The 17432-nt window shown below is 43.8% G+C and overlaps 1 pseudogene; it reads right to left on the reverse strand.

Annotated features, from left to right (window-relative positions):
- Positions 1-14008: 14008 nt before the first annotated feature.
- Positions 14009-16913, reverse strand: LOC137593452 (uncharacterized; annotated as a pseudogene).
- Between the last annotated feature and the right edge of the window lie 519 nt (positions 16914-17432).

The following is a 17432-nucleotide window of genomic DNA, read 5'->3' on the forward strand; positions in this document are numbered from 1 at the left end:
CACACACACACACACACACACACACACTCACTTCTACGGGCAATTTAGAATGGCCAACTAACCTGAAGTGCATATTTTTGGAGGTGGGAGTCATTTTTACATATTTCAGCCAGCCACTTGTTGCCATAACAACATCTGCATGACAGGTTTATTTCGATGTCCAGCTGTTTGTTGGTTCAAAAACACATCTGCCCCTCCTGTAAGCTCGCCGTTGATGTGACTTTGCTCTTTCTTTCTCATTTGCCTCCACAGACCTGCTGTCATTGTGAACTCGTCCTCATTGTCCCATCCTGCCTTCACTTTTTTGTGTGTCTGTGATGACACAAGATGTCAAGTCAAGACAGAAACAGAAAGGTAAACCCCTTTAACTGTCTTTCTTTAACATGTTGTGTGTGGGCTTGCCGTGTGTTTGTGTGTGTTTGTCTTTTTGTTTGTGTGGTTAAATAGCATTCATCCACAGCTCTGCTGCGATCAGGTGCATGCCTTCACTCAACAATCCGTTGTGTGCACGTCTCACAATTTGTGCACGCATGGGTTGGTGTGCATTTCTAATGATTATCTGCATGTCAGAGGTCACACCTGAAGGGCGCGCACACACACACACACACAACACACACACACACACACACACACACACACACACACACACACACACACACACACACACACACACACACACACACACACACACACACACACACACACACACACACAGCAGGTTGGAGCCTGCCCCTGGAGAACCTGTTCACAGTGACACACCCACAACATGGCCTCATCAGCTCCTGACACGCATCGCCCTCAGGTTAACATCACATGCTTAATTCCTCCATTGTTCAAGTTAGACAGACAATAATTATATATGCGTGTAGTACTGAATTCGAGTGAACCTTTGTTAACGTTAAACCACAGATTTGTTTAAACTCTATGTTCTATAAATGCATCGAAAAGTCACGACCAACTTTGGAACAGTTATGACTCCTGCACAACCACCTTGAGGGTATATATTTCTGATCTACATTTATATAATAGAGGTTGGGGTTTGGGGAAAATTGTGTTGTACTTAAATTTCAGATGTTAATTAAAAAAAGAAAATCATTTTTACAAAGCCTTTTCAGCATCTTACTCTTGTCTTCATCCTGTGCTCTGACACATGATTACACGGAGTTCATTTGCATCAGTGCAACGGAAAAGATGTCACCTTCCTGCCAAAGGCTTTACGTCAAAACAAGTTTTCAAATGTGACACATGATTATTACTGTTGTTGTTCTCTGTCTTTCTCAACTAAAAAATGCCTACCCCCCCCAGACCCCCCCCTACACAGTCACACTTAAGAAAAGGAAAAGATATATATATACATACAAATCCACAGCTCCAGGTCCCCCCTGCACCCCACAACCTATTATGAGCAGAGGTGCCCACCCCCCCACCCCCCCGAAACAAGGTAAAGAGAGGATTAGTGAGGACCATTTAGGAGCTCCTTTCAGGCCCCCATTTCATTTCATTAGCTTGTGACCTCTCCAGTTAATTATTTTGATCTGGCCAAAGGCTTGGTCTGCTTTTAATGATCCTGACTGACTCACTGCCCCCACCAGAAAGCACAATACTTAACACACCCATTGGGGCAAGGAAAAGGAAGAGTGAAAAGGAAGGAGGAGAGAAAAGAGAAAGATTGAAAGTGGCATTTACCAGTCACCGGCAGAGGCTGCATTAAAGGAACCTGGTGATGGAAGGGTGGCGTAACGCCCTCAGACTTTTTTTCAGAATATACTATTGTCCCTCATTGATGGAGTGGCTCTCCCTCCTAAGGGTGAAATCGTTTTAATCTGATTTCAGTGGAGAAAAAAAATTCACTGCACCTCATTCTTAAAAATACCACTAATGGGAAAAAAGGTGGTTTCCACCAACCGTTCATCTGAGTGCTACAGATTTGAGACATTTTTTACACTTAATATCAGGTCATTCAGACACAGTTTAGTGGTGATGGTTGTAGTCACACCTTTTTAAAATAACTAATGTGGAGAGCACGCGCACGCACGCACACACACACACACGCACACACACACACACACACACACACACACACACACACACACACACACACACACACACACACACCTCCTCTCCTCTCCGTTCACGTGACCTCCTGTTTTGCTGTATTAATTCCCTGTATTTGTTCATCCTGTTGGTGTTTGCGATGGGATCGTTTTCATTTACCCGTCACCACACAGCTCCATATTGAATGTAAACACAATAAAATCTAAGCAGCTTTGCCCTTTACAGCCATATGAGCATGTTATCAACACATATTCTTCTTACCAAATGCGAAAAGTTTCATGTGAAAAGTTTCATCGGTGGGGCAAACCGGTCTGATGCTCATACAGTACAATTTACCCCTTTTTTTCGTTCTCTCAAAGTCTGTGTTTTTGTGCCTTGTATTTTGTGGCGGGGCTACCGGACAGTTTACTCTGTCTGGCTATGCATGTAAAGAGTGTCCCCTCTTTGTTCCAGCCTTGGGCCCACAGCCAAGCTCCCCCTTCAAAACTTAAGCCACACTCACACGCACGCACACACACACACACACACACACACACACACACACACACACACACACACACACACACACACACACACACACACACACACACACACACACACACACACACACACGCACCGAGTACCCGGCTCACCCCTCTTTACTCTCTCAAATAACTCCCCGTCTCCCCCCACGCTGCCCTCAAATTGCATCTAACAAAAAAGAAGGATAGGGCTACGGAGACAAGCATCACTTTAAAAAGCAGGTGTCCAGAACTTTTCTGTGTGCGTCGATTTCAAATGGAGACCCCTTAACCTCCATGCTTTTTTAGCGGGTGGCTGAGGTAGCCGGTCGCAGGCCTAATCAGTTTCATCGGACAATACAGGGAGGTTGAGGGCTGTCAGTCCTTCTTTCAGACACGAGCTCCAGTGAAGCCGTGGCAGGGGAACCCCTGATTGATTAGTGCCTCTTTATTGAAGTGTGTGTGTGTGTGTGTGTGTGTGTGTTCATGTGTGTGCATGTGTGTGTGTGTGGCATAAGAGTGTGTCTATAGGAGTCCAGCCAGGAAGCTTTATTTAAATCCAGCCAGATAAAGTACTATAATTATGACTTTTTCTTTCTGTTGGCTGGTTAAAGCTGACAGAGAGGGTTCTTAGGGCTCACTTCACCCTCTCAGCCTCCTAAAGAGAGATTATTACTGGCTCTAAGAGATTGGGCTAGCCAGGCTCATCAGCGTGGCTTTATAGACGTGAGGGAAGGGTCGGGTCCAGGGTAGGACTCAGAAAAGACAAAAAAAAAGGACAGGGAGGAAGACAAGTCACTGTGTAATCCAATTTAACCTTATTCAGTGATGCCAAGGGACTGAACAAACAATGCATGTGCCCAGTTAGACAAATAAATGGAATTAGGCAAACGTTTTACAGAGAGCAGTGTGATAGGTCACAGTTATCACTGGCACTTAAATGCATTATCCCCCAATAAACAAACAAACAAATACAAACCAACTGGGGTTCAGACAAATAAGTAAAAGGTGACTGTGTGGCCGTGTCGTGTCGTCGGAGGTCTTATTTCTCTCTCTCTCTCTCTGGCTTTATCAGGTCATTGGCTATCAGTGTGTCTGCATCCCCATGTAGCACTGCTATTGTTCAATGACAGCTCCTATCTGCTGGACAGTTTGATGTGTGCATATGTGCACACGCATGTGTGTGTGTGTGTGTGTGTGTGTGTGTGTGTGTGTGTGTGTGTGTGTGTTCACCTGCAACATAAATGAAGTTTGTAATTGTTACGAAAATTTAATTTGCTTTCATCTGTAGATTTGCAATAATTATTAAAAACTTCAGGTCAACAAATAAACATATTCTGAAAATGTTATTGAGGCACAGGAGACACATAAAATCATAAAAGTGCTGGAAAGACCACGAAGAAGAGTGGTTTGTTTTTAGAGTCATGAGTCATATGGTTGTTGACTGTGGTTGGAACCCTAGAGAACCTGAATGGAGTCCAGACACAAAGACAACAAGAAGCAAACTGGACTGTAATATAACTGGGTTCTAGGTGGGGCTCTGAACTGGGTCCTGCAGTGACGCTAACTCCACCAGGCTGCAAAACCTTTAATCAGAAACAGTAAAGAATCCTCTGCCCCCAGACTCAAAGTGATAACACGTGTCTCTGGAAAACAAACATAACTTTTCTAATTACTTGTAACTGAGAAAATGAGATTTTATCGAAGCCAATGACATACAGTTATAAAATGAATTTTAGAATAATAATAATAATAAGATCCAACATGACATTAACAGCTATTAATGTAAATTACATTAAAACATGACACTGACGACTGATCAGAATCGTTTGTTTTTTTTATTTCATCAGAGAACCAGTGAGGGACTCCTCCTGGCGTGAGTCTATTTCCTTGAATGCGTTGACAAGTTTGGCAAAGAAAGCAGGATGCTGACACAAGATGAAGATTCTAAAGTTTTCAACCTGGCAGCACAGAAGACAAACAACCACCACAGGTTCAAGGTGGTTTCCTAGATGAACATCGACCGAATTCAACATATGACCAAACATAAAATATGGGGGTGATCGTGCTGTCCTGCGTTCCTGAGTTATGCTGTCTAAGAAAGGCCAGGAGTTAGTGGAGAGCATTACGATCTCACAATGTAGTTTTTTTTTTACCTTTTGTGCATGAAATATCATAATTTCCTGCATTTTCCCAGAATAGATATTTATCTGGAATGTATAGAATTGTGTGCTAAAATGCTCCACATGAGATCACATTGAGCTGTAACCGCCAACATCTAGCTAGTTCATCCTTGAGTCCATATGGATGCTTGTGTTATATTTGAAGAAATTCCTTCAGGGCGCTCCTGAGACCAAGTGTCCACAAGAATGAACTGAACAGAGGGACATGTTTGGGTCGACGGGTTTCACCTGCTAGGAGTCATAAAAATAACCTCAATTCAAAAATACTCCCGCTGACGGATGTATTCAAAATCTTTTCAGGAAATGTTTCCTTCTGACATTGTTGAAAGAAAGAACGCTATATCAACATACTTAATGTGTTGATACTTAATACTTTTACTCCAGGCATTTCCTATTTCATTGATTTGAGCATTAAATGAGCATCATCAGTTTGTAAGTGAAGGCTTCATTCACAAGTAACTTCCCTCAAATAAATGTAACTGAGTACAGTCCAAATAAATAGAAAAACCTTTACTCGAGAACACAGAAGCCAAAAGTATTACTATTTTGCTTGTAAGTAAAAGAACTGATGTTCAGTAATGACCACACTCATCTACATGCATATATAAAATACACAATTAACATGTCTGTGTGTTCAGATCTTATTTCTGTTCCACATTGTCCTCAGAAGTAAATGAGAATGCTTCTGTTTCACCCAGACACCCAGAGGAGGTACAATTATGTAACAGACAGTGCTGCTCAAAAAGCCCATTCATGTGAAGGAGGACAAATAGATACAACAAAAAGTACTGCTAACAAGTCTCAACTAGTTGTGCTCTGTCAATAAGAAGTACGATGACATTTTCTAGGCTGTATTTCGTACGTGTGTCCAAAAAACAAAAGTGTTTGAGGGACTCAACCTGTCTTTGATAGTGTGTTCAGGTCAGCATCAGGTCGTAAGTCTGCAAATGTAAAAAGACACATTTTCAGTAGAACTTCTGTCTCATCACACCCAGAGGTGTATGATAAAATGATCAAAATGCAAAGTGAACACAATCACACACAAACACACACACACGCACACGCACACACGCACACACACACACACACACACACACACACACACACACACACACACACACACACACACACACACACACACACACACACACACACACACACACACACACACACACACACACACACACATATACACACATTGTGATACAAGATTGTGTATCACTGTCCCTCTTTTCACTTTAATTTGTTCAAATAAAAGAGATACTATAAAAAAAGAGTATTTTTTTGACCAGGTATGTGTGCAAATGTGTGTGTGTGTGTGTGTGTGTGTGTGTGTGTGTGTGTGTGTGTGTGTGTGTATGTGTGTGTGTGTGTGTATGTGTGTGTGTTTGTGTGTGATTGTGTTCACTTTGCATTTTGATCATTTTATCATACACCTCTGGGTGTGATGAGACGGAAGTTCTACTGACAATGTAGCTTTTTACATTTGCAGACTTATGACACTCCGACAACACACACACACACCTGCATGTATGCACGCACGCACGCACACACACACCACACACACACACACACGCACACACATTCTAAACCCTCTGGTTATCCTGGAGACCTTGAACCACGTTGTGTTGCGATGCCCCCACTGACATAACAAATCATGAACACTTCCCTCCTCAAACTTGACCAGTGTATGGTCTGTACCTGTGCTTGGAGGTGCAGCTCCTTCAGGGACTCTGGGTGATGTCTGTTTCTCCTAACATTCTCCTTTAGATGTTGATCGTTCACCAGTCAGTTAACATGAGCTTCAGCTTTAGCAGCATTCATAGATTCAGCAGTTTTTGGTTTGCGTGTTTGGGACCGTTTACATTGTTCTTACCTCAATAGCCATCAAGACTCAGAGGCTGACCTGAAAGTCAATATTTAGATCATGTTGGGAGTGCTTTGGTTTTTCCCCCTTGTGATTTTGTTGTCCTTATTTGGCCCATGCCATGCAAACATAACAGGTTATTGGACTCCAGGTATTAACTGAAGCAAACAGTGTAACCCTGACACTTTGAAGTGTGTTAGCTCTTAGTACCTCACAACACAAAGAACACTGTCATTGTTCTAAAGAAATCGCCAGCCTGCTTTCGGCTTTGAGGATTACTTTTTTTATTTTCTGCTTTTTAACCATTGAGAAGAATTTAAGAAGGGTGTATGAAAGAGACAGAAACCAGTGAGTAATCACAGCCATCCAGTGTAATTATCTAACCCATAATAAGCATGAACATCTTGGATTTTGAATACATGAGTGGTTTGGTTAATTTTGCTGGTGTGTGGCATCGGGCCAGCTCTATTTACCAACCCTACCCTCTCTTTATGTCCCGCAGGTTCATGGTCTCCTCACATACAGAGGAACTACAGACAAACACAGGTGTCAATGCACACGCTAGACCTGGTTAAGCATTAACCACGTCAACCGTAAGTGAATAAATGCACAAATGCTCACATGTCCTCTCTCTCTCTCTCTCTCTCTCTCTCTCTCTCTCTCTCTCTCTCTCTCTCTCTCTCTCTCTCTCTCTCTCTCTCTCTCTCTCTCTCTCTCACACACACACACACACACACACACACACACACACACACACACACACACACACACACACACACACACACACACACACACACACACACACCTGCATTTAGCATGTCTCTGAGTGGGAAACATTCCTTCATGAGCCCATTTGTCAGAGGGAGAAGGTGAGCGATTAGATATTGGTGATAAAGATTTTGAGTCAATACCACTGCAGGTGTCGAGCACTTTTTACTGCATCCAAGCGTCTCCACTCCTGTGTCTTTATGGGCAATAAAGTATAAAATGCTTCAATCGTTCATCCTTCCATCCACCCAGTCCAGGTAGGGAGCACAGCAACCTGTGGTTGTTACACTCAAACTCATCCAAATCAGCCTCTACAATGGCAGGGTAATTATCCTGCCCTTGCATGATTCTCTGTGATTCATTTGAACAATTTGGCTGTTTAGGGAAGTAGTTTGTGAATGCAATTCATTTTAAAAGCCACGACACAACAAATGCCAGGTGAAAGGGCTATTGTCACTGCACAGCGGGCTGAAGCAACTCAAAAGAAAATATCCACAATAAATAAAAGAAAAAGAATTTATTTTAGTATGTTACAGTGTTCTTGTAACTATTAATCTTGTGTAGAGTCAGAGATGGGCTGGAGCATATCCCAGGAATCATTGGGCAGGGGGTGGGGTACAACCTGGATAAGTTGCCAGTTTCTCACAGGAACACATAGGAAAACAGACAAATAAACAAACAAACAAACAATTGAGAGTCACAGGTAAATGGTTTGTGTGGTGGGAAGAAGCTAAAGAATCCAAGAAGAACCCGCACAAATATGAGGAGAACATGCAAACTTCACAAAGAAAAGACTCGAGTCCTCATGCGGATTTGAACCCATGACCCAGTGCTACCCAGAACCACCCACTGCCCTGTTTGGTTGCCCACTGATCCATATTTTCATATCTGATAACATCTTGACCCCTCTATGACCTGCCTGCTACATCTTCACCTAAACACACTGCAGCTGATGTGACCTATAGGGTCATTAATATGCAGCCTGCTGGGTAATTTCATGATTTATTTTCCATCCATTCTTAACACAGGTGAATTACTACTGCAATCTTTTTACATTCTGGGTTACTCTGTTTGACCTGGGGACGTCCGGTGTCACAGCAGTGATAAGTAATCTCCCTGAAGATGCAGGAATGTCTGATTTGCTTTCTCCTCTACTGGGAGGTCCACATTCACGTGCATAAGAGACCGCAGGGAAGACCTACAGCAGCAGCAGTAGCTTGTATGCATGAACTCCGGTCATTATGAGTCACCTACTGAAAACAGCTACTCAATCAGACAACAACAGACTGAAGTCACAGGCTGTGGAAATTAACTAAGTTAACCATTCAGATGCAGGTTTGGAAGCAGGGTGGATCTGGTTCATTTGTTCTCTGATCAATCAAAGTCAATTCCTTCGCCTTCTTTTTGGTTTGGGATCAGAGAAACAGGTTGGATTGTCTTCCTAGTCATCCATTCCTGTGATAGTTTGATGACAAAAGACAACAGAAGAATGCCAGTTGGTTTTCCTGCAGGGATTCGTTACTGTATTGGACAAATAAAGATGGATGGACAGCATGGACCAGGAGCTATTGTTTCATGTTAGGAAGGTTGTTCAGCATTTGCTGCCCACTGGGACCAGTCACTCATCTGATATCCTATAAAAAAAGTCCAACTATTTGACTCATGTCTATTTTTCTTTTTCGGTAATAAATTAAAGAGACAGTTTCTGTTCTCTTAATTCAGAAATTGATTGAAAAATTTACATTTAAATGAAGCCAAATCTCATATTTTCAACCATGAAATACATTTTGTGCGAACTGAGCTTTCATTTTTCACTTGCGACAACCTTCTCATCTTCATTTCTGCAGGACAAACTCAACATAATAAAAGAAAATTCTCTTCCTTATTGACTTTTATTTTCTCCTACCGTTCAAACCTCCTGACCTTATTCAAGTAAAAGTACCCAGACATGCTTGGACCCACACAGACGACCACACACACACTCTCTCTCGCTCTCTCTCTCTCTCCTCTCTCTCTCTCTCTCTCTCTCTCTCTCTCTCTCTCTCTCACACACACACACACACACACTGTCTTGGTTTGCTTGTAAATAAGAGAGATGCATCTTTAATAGCTCCCTTCAAGATAGCAGGACGAAAGAAGAGTAAATAGGAGGTTGATAAAGCAAAGAGGAACCAATTGCTGGTGGTCTGGTGTGCTGCCACAGTTTGCTTAATGTTAAACCAATAAGATAATACAAGGGACTGTGCAGTCTTGACTCGCTCCATTAGGAGATAGAGCTCAGCCTGGGCTCTGTGTGGCGTGTGGTTGTCTGTGTCTGTATCAGTGGCTCTGATTTTCAGTTAGATAGTGTGTGCGTGTGTGTGTGTGCAATGTTAAAGATAGTGTTTACAACAGCTGCTTATTGGCAGGTGTAAGTTTAAAGCAGAGTTTGTAGTCCTGTGAACTTTGCTCTTCAGATTGTTTGTCAAAAAGACTTTTTGGTGTTTCTTATTCAGGACAGGTGAGACCCAGTTTGGACCAAGAAAGGCAAGATAAGCAAAGATAAGATGCCTGCTAAACGAAGAAGATATTTAAAACCATACAATAATCCACCAACCATAAATCCAGAGATGATCTTCTGCCCACCACCTTGTCACTGAGCGCAGCCCCAAAGACGGTCTGTTTCCTCTACGCATTTGTTTTCTTCAGGGATTCCCCTGTGCAACTGACTGATTCAGAACTTGTTCATTTGTGACCCATGGGCTTGTGGCAGAGAAATGAGAGAATTTGGAGGGAAATCTGCTTGTGGTTGAGGGAGGCAGGAAGTTATTCAAGCAGTCAGGCTTCACAAATGTTCGTACACCCCTTGGCTCTGAACTCAGGGGGAAAAATAAAACAGCTATCATCCCAGAAAAAAATCTGAATTCTAAAGCTGCTTTTAAAGAGCAATACTCAGTGTGGCTCTACTTGTTCTTGTTTTTCTTGGCATAGCTCATATTTATTCAGTAAATGTGCATGATAAAAAAAAAGCTTCTTCAAACTGTGTGTTATATACTAAACAGCAGTTCAGGTACACAGTGAGAAGACTAGCACGAAATCAACTGTTTTTTTCCACACACACACACACACACACACACACACACACACACACACACACACACACACACACACACACACACACACACACACACACACACACACACACACACACACACACACACACACACACACACACACACACACACACACACACACACACACAGACCTTGGATGCAGTGCAGGCAAGTCAAGATTTAAAATTCCGAAGTACCAAACCAATTTCCCATTTGGGAAACAGAGCTCAGGTCTTTGTTTGTTTCCACCTCATTCAATTAGCCCCTCTCCAGTTTGTTTAACAATTCAGACTCATGATCTAATTTTTTTGTTTGGTTACTCTTCTGATCTGTAAACTAATGCCTCAGCTGAGTGCAGAAGCTGCATGTGGCTTAGAATCTATTAAACCTCCTTGTCCCCTGCTTGTGTGTGTGTGTGTGTGAGTGTGCGTGTGTGTGTGCGTGTGTGTACGTCACAAAATGACGGCATCCCCAGGAAACTGTGTGATTGTACGTACGTGTGTGTGTGTATGTGTGTGTGTGTGTGTGTGTGTGTGTGTGTGTGTGTGTGTGCCAGTGATGCTTTGGTGAAAGACACCATCTGTTCCATGTGACAGTAATGAAGTGAGGGGCATTGTGGTACAAAGCCTCAGACCCATAAATCACAGCTGTAGGCGGGCCGAGCATATTCCTCCTGTCTTATAGGGATACCGCGACACAGCGGCCTCACGTATAGCTGCATGCTTCATTGCTACCGCTGCCCAACTGGTTTCTGTGTGGAAACACTTCTACAAATGGATACGAGTGTTAATGCAGCAGTGACTATCAGCAAAAATCTAAGCTTGGTCTTCATTTGCATGTTATCTGTTTCATCTGACATGCCATTCTGCCTCATTTACCTGACTGGAGCAGGAACTGTACAACCTGTCAATGTGAGGTCGTTTTTTCTTTAGATTAGCAGTTACAACCTTGGAGAGAAAAGTAACTGTTGGAATATATTGGAAATTCCCCCTGATAAGCAAGAAGACCTGTTTTTGTAGGATTTTATCGCACTTTTTTTTTTTAACCTATGTTGTGTCAATGTCACTTTTACTTATGATTTCTTAAAAATTCTTTATTTACTGAAGTTATGTATTAGACTTAACAGAGTCAAGCCCTTGTGTCACAGTCTTTGATTGACACCTTGTGTCTGCTGAATTGGTAAAAAAAATTATAATCACTTATTATGGATGATTTATGCATGTCTGACTTCCCTAATCATAAAATGATCATTCTTTTTTGCTACAGTAAGACTGCCTATGTCGATCGGTTCCTGATCTAGTCCACAGTCATTCACACTCAAGCTATTCATCTTTGTTAACAAAGTTTTGTTCGCAAAATCTTTGAATAACACATGTACAGTATAGTGTCCCAATGAAAAATAAAAAGTAAATAGAAAGATATAGACAGACAGACAGACAGACAGACAGACAGACAGACAGACAGACAGACAGACAGACAGACAGACAGAGAGACAGACAGACAGACAGACAGACAGACAGACAGACAGACAGACAGACAGACAGACAGACAGACAGACAGACAGACAGACAGACAGATAGATAGATAGATAAAAAGAATCTGGACAGTAAAGAAGTGAGCAACCATCAACCATCTTTACCAGATCAGAAACCACTGATTTCCAAAGAATTTAAACATTTCAGTGGATCAGACAACAAAACATTTTTACATTTTGCCTCAGTCCATCTTCGATGAGCTCTTGCCCAGTGGAGGTGTCAGGTGTTCCTGATTTGGTTTGGAGATGGTCTCCTCTTTGCTTGGTAGAATTTAAACTGCCCTGTAGTATTTTTGCAGACACCATCATCTGGAAGTGTTCCTGACCTCAAACAGTGATGCCCACTAACCATCCGTCTGTCCGCCCGCACGTCCGTCCGTCCGTCTTATGTATTATGTTTTCTGCACCCCAGTATAAAATCCAAGACACAATGTGATTGAACAAGGCTGATTGTGTATCTAACTATATATAACTATAACTATAACTTTTATCAAACCAATGCAAAACAAGAAAAGATGTTTAGATTTATTTTCCTTAGATAGAAAATGTACAAGGCTGTTGGACATATAGTTGGCCCCTCTGTGTGAAGTATGCTGCCTTTGTGGCCCCTTAGTTACAAAGATGCCAGATCCGCCCCTGGTTTGGATTTGTTCAGTTGAGCAGTTACAGTAGGGATGACTGCTTTTAGATGGTTATTTGTTGCTGCTTCTCAGCTTTGTTGGGCCTCCACATGTGGGTTTTGTATTAATCTATTTCCTTGGTGACTCACAGTAAAGTTTTGGTTGAGATAAATTTGTGTGGGAGAACAATGTGTTATTGTTGCCATAAGGGATTTGAGACTGGAGAGTACCTTGATTTATAAATTGATTCAATTCTGATTTAATGAAGAGCTGTCAAATAATTTATTGCATTTGAAATTTTCCTTGATTCCAGTTGTTCTGTAACTTCTAAACTGAGTGACTATTTCTCAACAGATCTGCTTTCATTTCTTATTAGAGGTAAAAACATTTAAAACCAGTCTGCCCCACAAAATCATCAATGCTTCAGAGAGAGACTGAACATGTGCATCATAATGCCCATTTCTACAATTAATTATGTTGAGGATTTGTAATAGAGGACCAGGTAGTTCCAAAAGTGTTAACACATATTTATATAATGGAGTGACTGATTGATTATTTCCTCTTGCTGATATTTTCAAATATCATTCTTATTCTTATTCTTCTGAAGGTTATTTTGTGAATCCACTAAAATTTCACATCTTAATGTGCATTCCTTCTAATGAACAGCAATTTATACAAACAATTATTTATTTTCTACACTTCCCACACATACTGTCACATCCTGTCACCTTACTCTGCAGGTCCTTCTATCAGTTCCCACTGATCCATGAGATAAACGGAGGCAGACCTCATCTCTGTGCAAATGATGAGAATCATTGTTCAAACATTGACATCAGCTGGATACGCATTATTCTCAGCTACGTCTAACTAAAGAGGCTTTCCCAGCGCCACCAACACTAATATTGACTCTTACAGGCTAATCCTTCAACGTCTTGCCTTGTCTCATAACTGTGAATGCTGACATTAAACAGCCCATTTATCATATGTTCAGGACCTCATTGGAGGTGTCTCCTCTGTGAGACTCATCCCCCACCCTCTTTCTGCTGCCTATAGATTGTTCTGTTGCACAGTTCAATGCCAGTATGCACTTTTGGTTTTGTGGTTTGGTGCCCCCCCCCCCCATCCCACAACCAAAATCACCACCGTCACCCCTCCACACGCAGCATCTCTCTGTTGGACAAACAATAGGGTTAATTCTCCGCACTTGTTTCCTTCTCCCTGCATGAGTTGCTCATGTGTCCACCATCTTTAGGTCTACTATACACTTTTGGTGCAATTTAGATACATCATCAGTGATGTACCTTGGGTTCACTTGGTGTTTCAGGTCTTTCAACATCAGACACCTGCGCCCAGGCGACCCAGCTAAGGTGATCATGTCCCAGCTTGTGTCTAAGTAGCTTGTGTGGTCCACGAATCTCCCCGCTTGATCCACAACCATCTTGACGCTTTCTCCGCTGCGTCAATTATGTTTTTAATGGTTTTTTTGTTTTACAGTCCCTTCACTCTCAACATTTTGAGTGCCCTTATGAGTGACTGGCCAACAAATCTTCTGCATCCAACCTTGATTGGGTTGAATCGGGTCCTCCAATCCCTGCTTCGGCAGTCTTCTAACTGTTCCTCATACTTGGCCCTCTTCCTCTCGAATGCCTCCCCCAACTGGTCTTCCCAGGGGATAGTCAACTCCAGCAGGACCACTTGCCTTATTAGACTTTAAGAAAGTTCGTGAAGACGTTTCGTCTCTCATCCAAGAGACTTCTTCAGTTCTTCAGTTAACCATGACCTTGGATAACTGAGAACCTACACAGACCACTTGCCTTGTTATTTCTGAGACCAGGACCATGTCTGGCCTGAGTGTGGTCATTGCGTTGTTCTCCGGGAATTTGAGCTGTCTCCCTAGGTCGACCTTCAGCTGCCAGTCCTGAGCTGTTACCAGCAGCCCCCCTGGTTGACTCTGGTGCTGCTGTGGTTCTCCCCAGCCCTAACAAAGGTGACGGACTGCCTTGTTGGTTGGTGGTGTTTGCTGGGGGAGATCCCTGTGCTGATGACCTCTGCAATGATCGCAACACTTGGTCATGGCGCCAGAGGTAGCGCCCACCTCCCAGTGCCTTTGGGCAGCAGCTCAGGATGTGCTCAAGAGGTCTGGCTTTCTGGCAAAGAGGGCACAATGGAGTCTTGAACAAGCCCCAGTGTAAGAGGTTAGACAGGCTTGTGAGGACATCATACTCTGACCGAATGAGGAACTTGATCCGGTGTGGCTCAGATCTCCAAACTTCTCTCCATAATATCTTCTGGTCAGCTACCTCTTCTCATTGGGTCCATGTCCCTTGCTGCCGCATTCCTACTGACCAACTGCAACGGGCTTCGTCCACCTCTGCTCGAACCTCCTACTGGATCAGCTGACGCTTTTCCTTTCCCTGGGCCTTTTTGTAGTGCGGTCTTGGGTTGCTTCTGGTCATGGGTTGCATGTCCAGATGCTACTGTTCCCACCAGCTCACTGTGATGCAAGTGGGACTCAGACTGGTCAACTGCCTCGTGAGCCTTCCACTTTCTGCCGGTTCTCACCTCTATGCTGGCCAAGGAGACTTTGCTGTGCCTGGAGTCTCTGTATAGCAGCACCTCTCTTGCTCGGGTAACCATAAACTCTTTCGTCTGACTACTGAAGGCCAGTTTCAGCTTGTTGTTCTTTCCGTACAAGGCAATGCTGCTGAGACTTTGCGGTAGGCCCAAACACTTCTGCAGGAAACAGCTGACCTTATTTTCGAGGCACTCGACCGTGGTCATTGGCACATTGTAGACCAGCAGTGGCTAGAGGAGTTCTGGCAAGATGCCGTGCTAGTAGATCCAGGCTTTAATCTTTGCCTGGTAGCCCTGACTTATCCACTGCTATCAGCCAGGTTCCCAACTCTTCTGATGTTGCTTGGAGTGCGGCGGTGTCCTTCAAGGTGCAGTCAAAGGCTCTTAATTGGGTTCTCTCCCACAGTTGGAAACTGGATGCCTCCTAGTGAGAAGCGGAACTGGTCTGTCACCTTCCCCTTCTTCACCACCAGCGACCTGGACTTGGCTGGCTTGATGTTCATCCAGGTCCAATTAATGAGCCGCTCAAGACCTTGCAGGATCCATCTGTAGTCCAGTCCGAGACTGATTTTGTAGTCACTGTCAGATCATCCATAAATGTTCTGACAGGGGCTGCTGCCTACCTGAGTTTGTTAGAGGGCCTCTGCACTCCACCTCTGCTGACTTCACAAGCATATTCATAGCCAAGGCAAACAGTATCACACACATAGTGCATCCAGTGATAATGCCCTTGAAATGCAGATGTTTTTGTTCCGGAAGTGACTCTCAAACTGAAACAGCTGTAGTAGTCCAGTATGAGGTCCTTGATGTTTCCCGGAAAGTGGTATCGGTCAAGTGAGGTCTCCATCAGCTTGAGTGGAATTGACCTGTAGGCATTGGCAAGATCAAGCCAAAGGACTGCCAGGTCTTTTTTGCCTTCGCAGGCCTCACGGAGCAGCTGGGTGACGGCTCCTGTATGATCCATGCATCCTGGAACCTGTGGGATTCCGCCCTTCTGCATAGAGGTATTGATGTAAGTGTTCCTTAGGAGGAACTCCGTCATGTGCCAGGCAATGACGCTATAGACTATCTTGCCCTTGACACTGAAGAGTGAGATGACCCTGAACTGCTTAATGGTATTTGAGTTCTCCCACTTTGGAATCCAGATACCCTCTGCATGTCTCCATTGCTGTGCCACCTTCCCCCTTCTTCTGATGACTTTGAGGATCGTCCAAAGTCTTTTCAAGAGTCTGGGGCACCTCTCATAGACACGATGGTACTCTGCTGGGGCCTGGTGCTGAGCTTGATCTAGAAGCTTTGACAACCCCCTCAACTTCTTTCAAAGTTGGCTCATTGGTGTTAAATGCTGAGGTGGGTTCTGGCGGAGTTACCAAGGTCCTGCATGGCGAGGTGACCACTTCTTTTCTGCCTGAGGATCTTCTGAAGCCAAAGGGATTTGAAATGAAGGCTGCACGTTTCCTGGTTCTCTCCCTACGCTTCCTCCTACTCGGCTCAGCGGAGGGCGGTGAGTTTTTTCCTCACAATGTTACGAAGCTCTGCCAGCCCAGCTTTCTCCTCCTCCCTTGCCTGCTTAATTAATCTTTCGCCCCAGCAGTCTGAGCTACTTACAGAGCTGGCTGATCTTCACCTCTTGTCTGTTTGGCTCCCCAATGGCTCTGGCTGGCTGTTGTTCCTTTATGCCAAACCTTTCAGCACCAATGCTGATGATCATTGCAGACATCATCTGCAACTTCTGATCTGCATATCTCCTTGCAGTAGCTTCAAGAATTTGGTCCAGATCTTCATCAAACTGGACCCTCTCTCTTTCCTTGTTGGCTGCAGGCCACATGACCTGGCGCTCTTCGAAAGCCTGACATAGGGAGGGGCTTGTGGAGCATGAGGGTCTGGGCACTGTGGGATGACTCCCGGCCGGGCTCTTCCTACGTCTCACCAGGTGCTAGACCTGTGCGTTGCACAACCTACTTCCCTGTCAAACATTTCATTTTAGCCTGGTGGATCTTCAGGCCATGCTGGTTTTTGCAGACTTTGCCACATGTACGGACTGCACTCATCGTCAATTTTCCATTAGCATGGTTTGTTGCCTGTTTATCCATCCTGATAGGGGTGCTCACCCCCCCCCCCCCGGCGGTATACCTCAGTAAGGTTTTTCGTAGGTTGTTTGTGGATGCACACTCACGGGAGCTGCAGTTTGGGTTCCTGGCCCTTCCAGCCCTGTTACTTACTTTCCAGTTGTCAGCTG

Source organism: Antennarius striatus, chromosome 4 (genome assembly GCF_040054535.1).
Source record: "Antennarius striatus isolate MH-2024 chromosome 4, ASM4005453v1, whole genome shotgun sequence".
NCBI classification, from domain to species: domain Eukaryota; kingdom Metazoa; phylum Chordata; class Actinopteri; order Lophiiformes; family Antennariidae; genus Antennarius; species Antennarius striatus.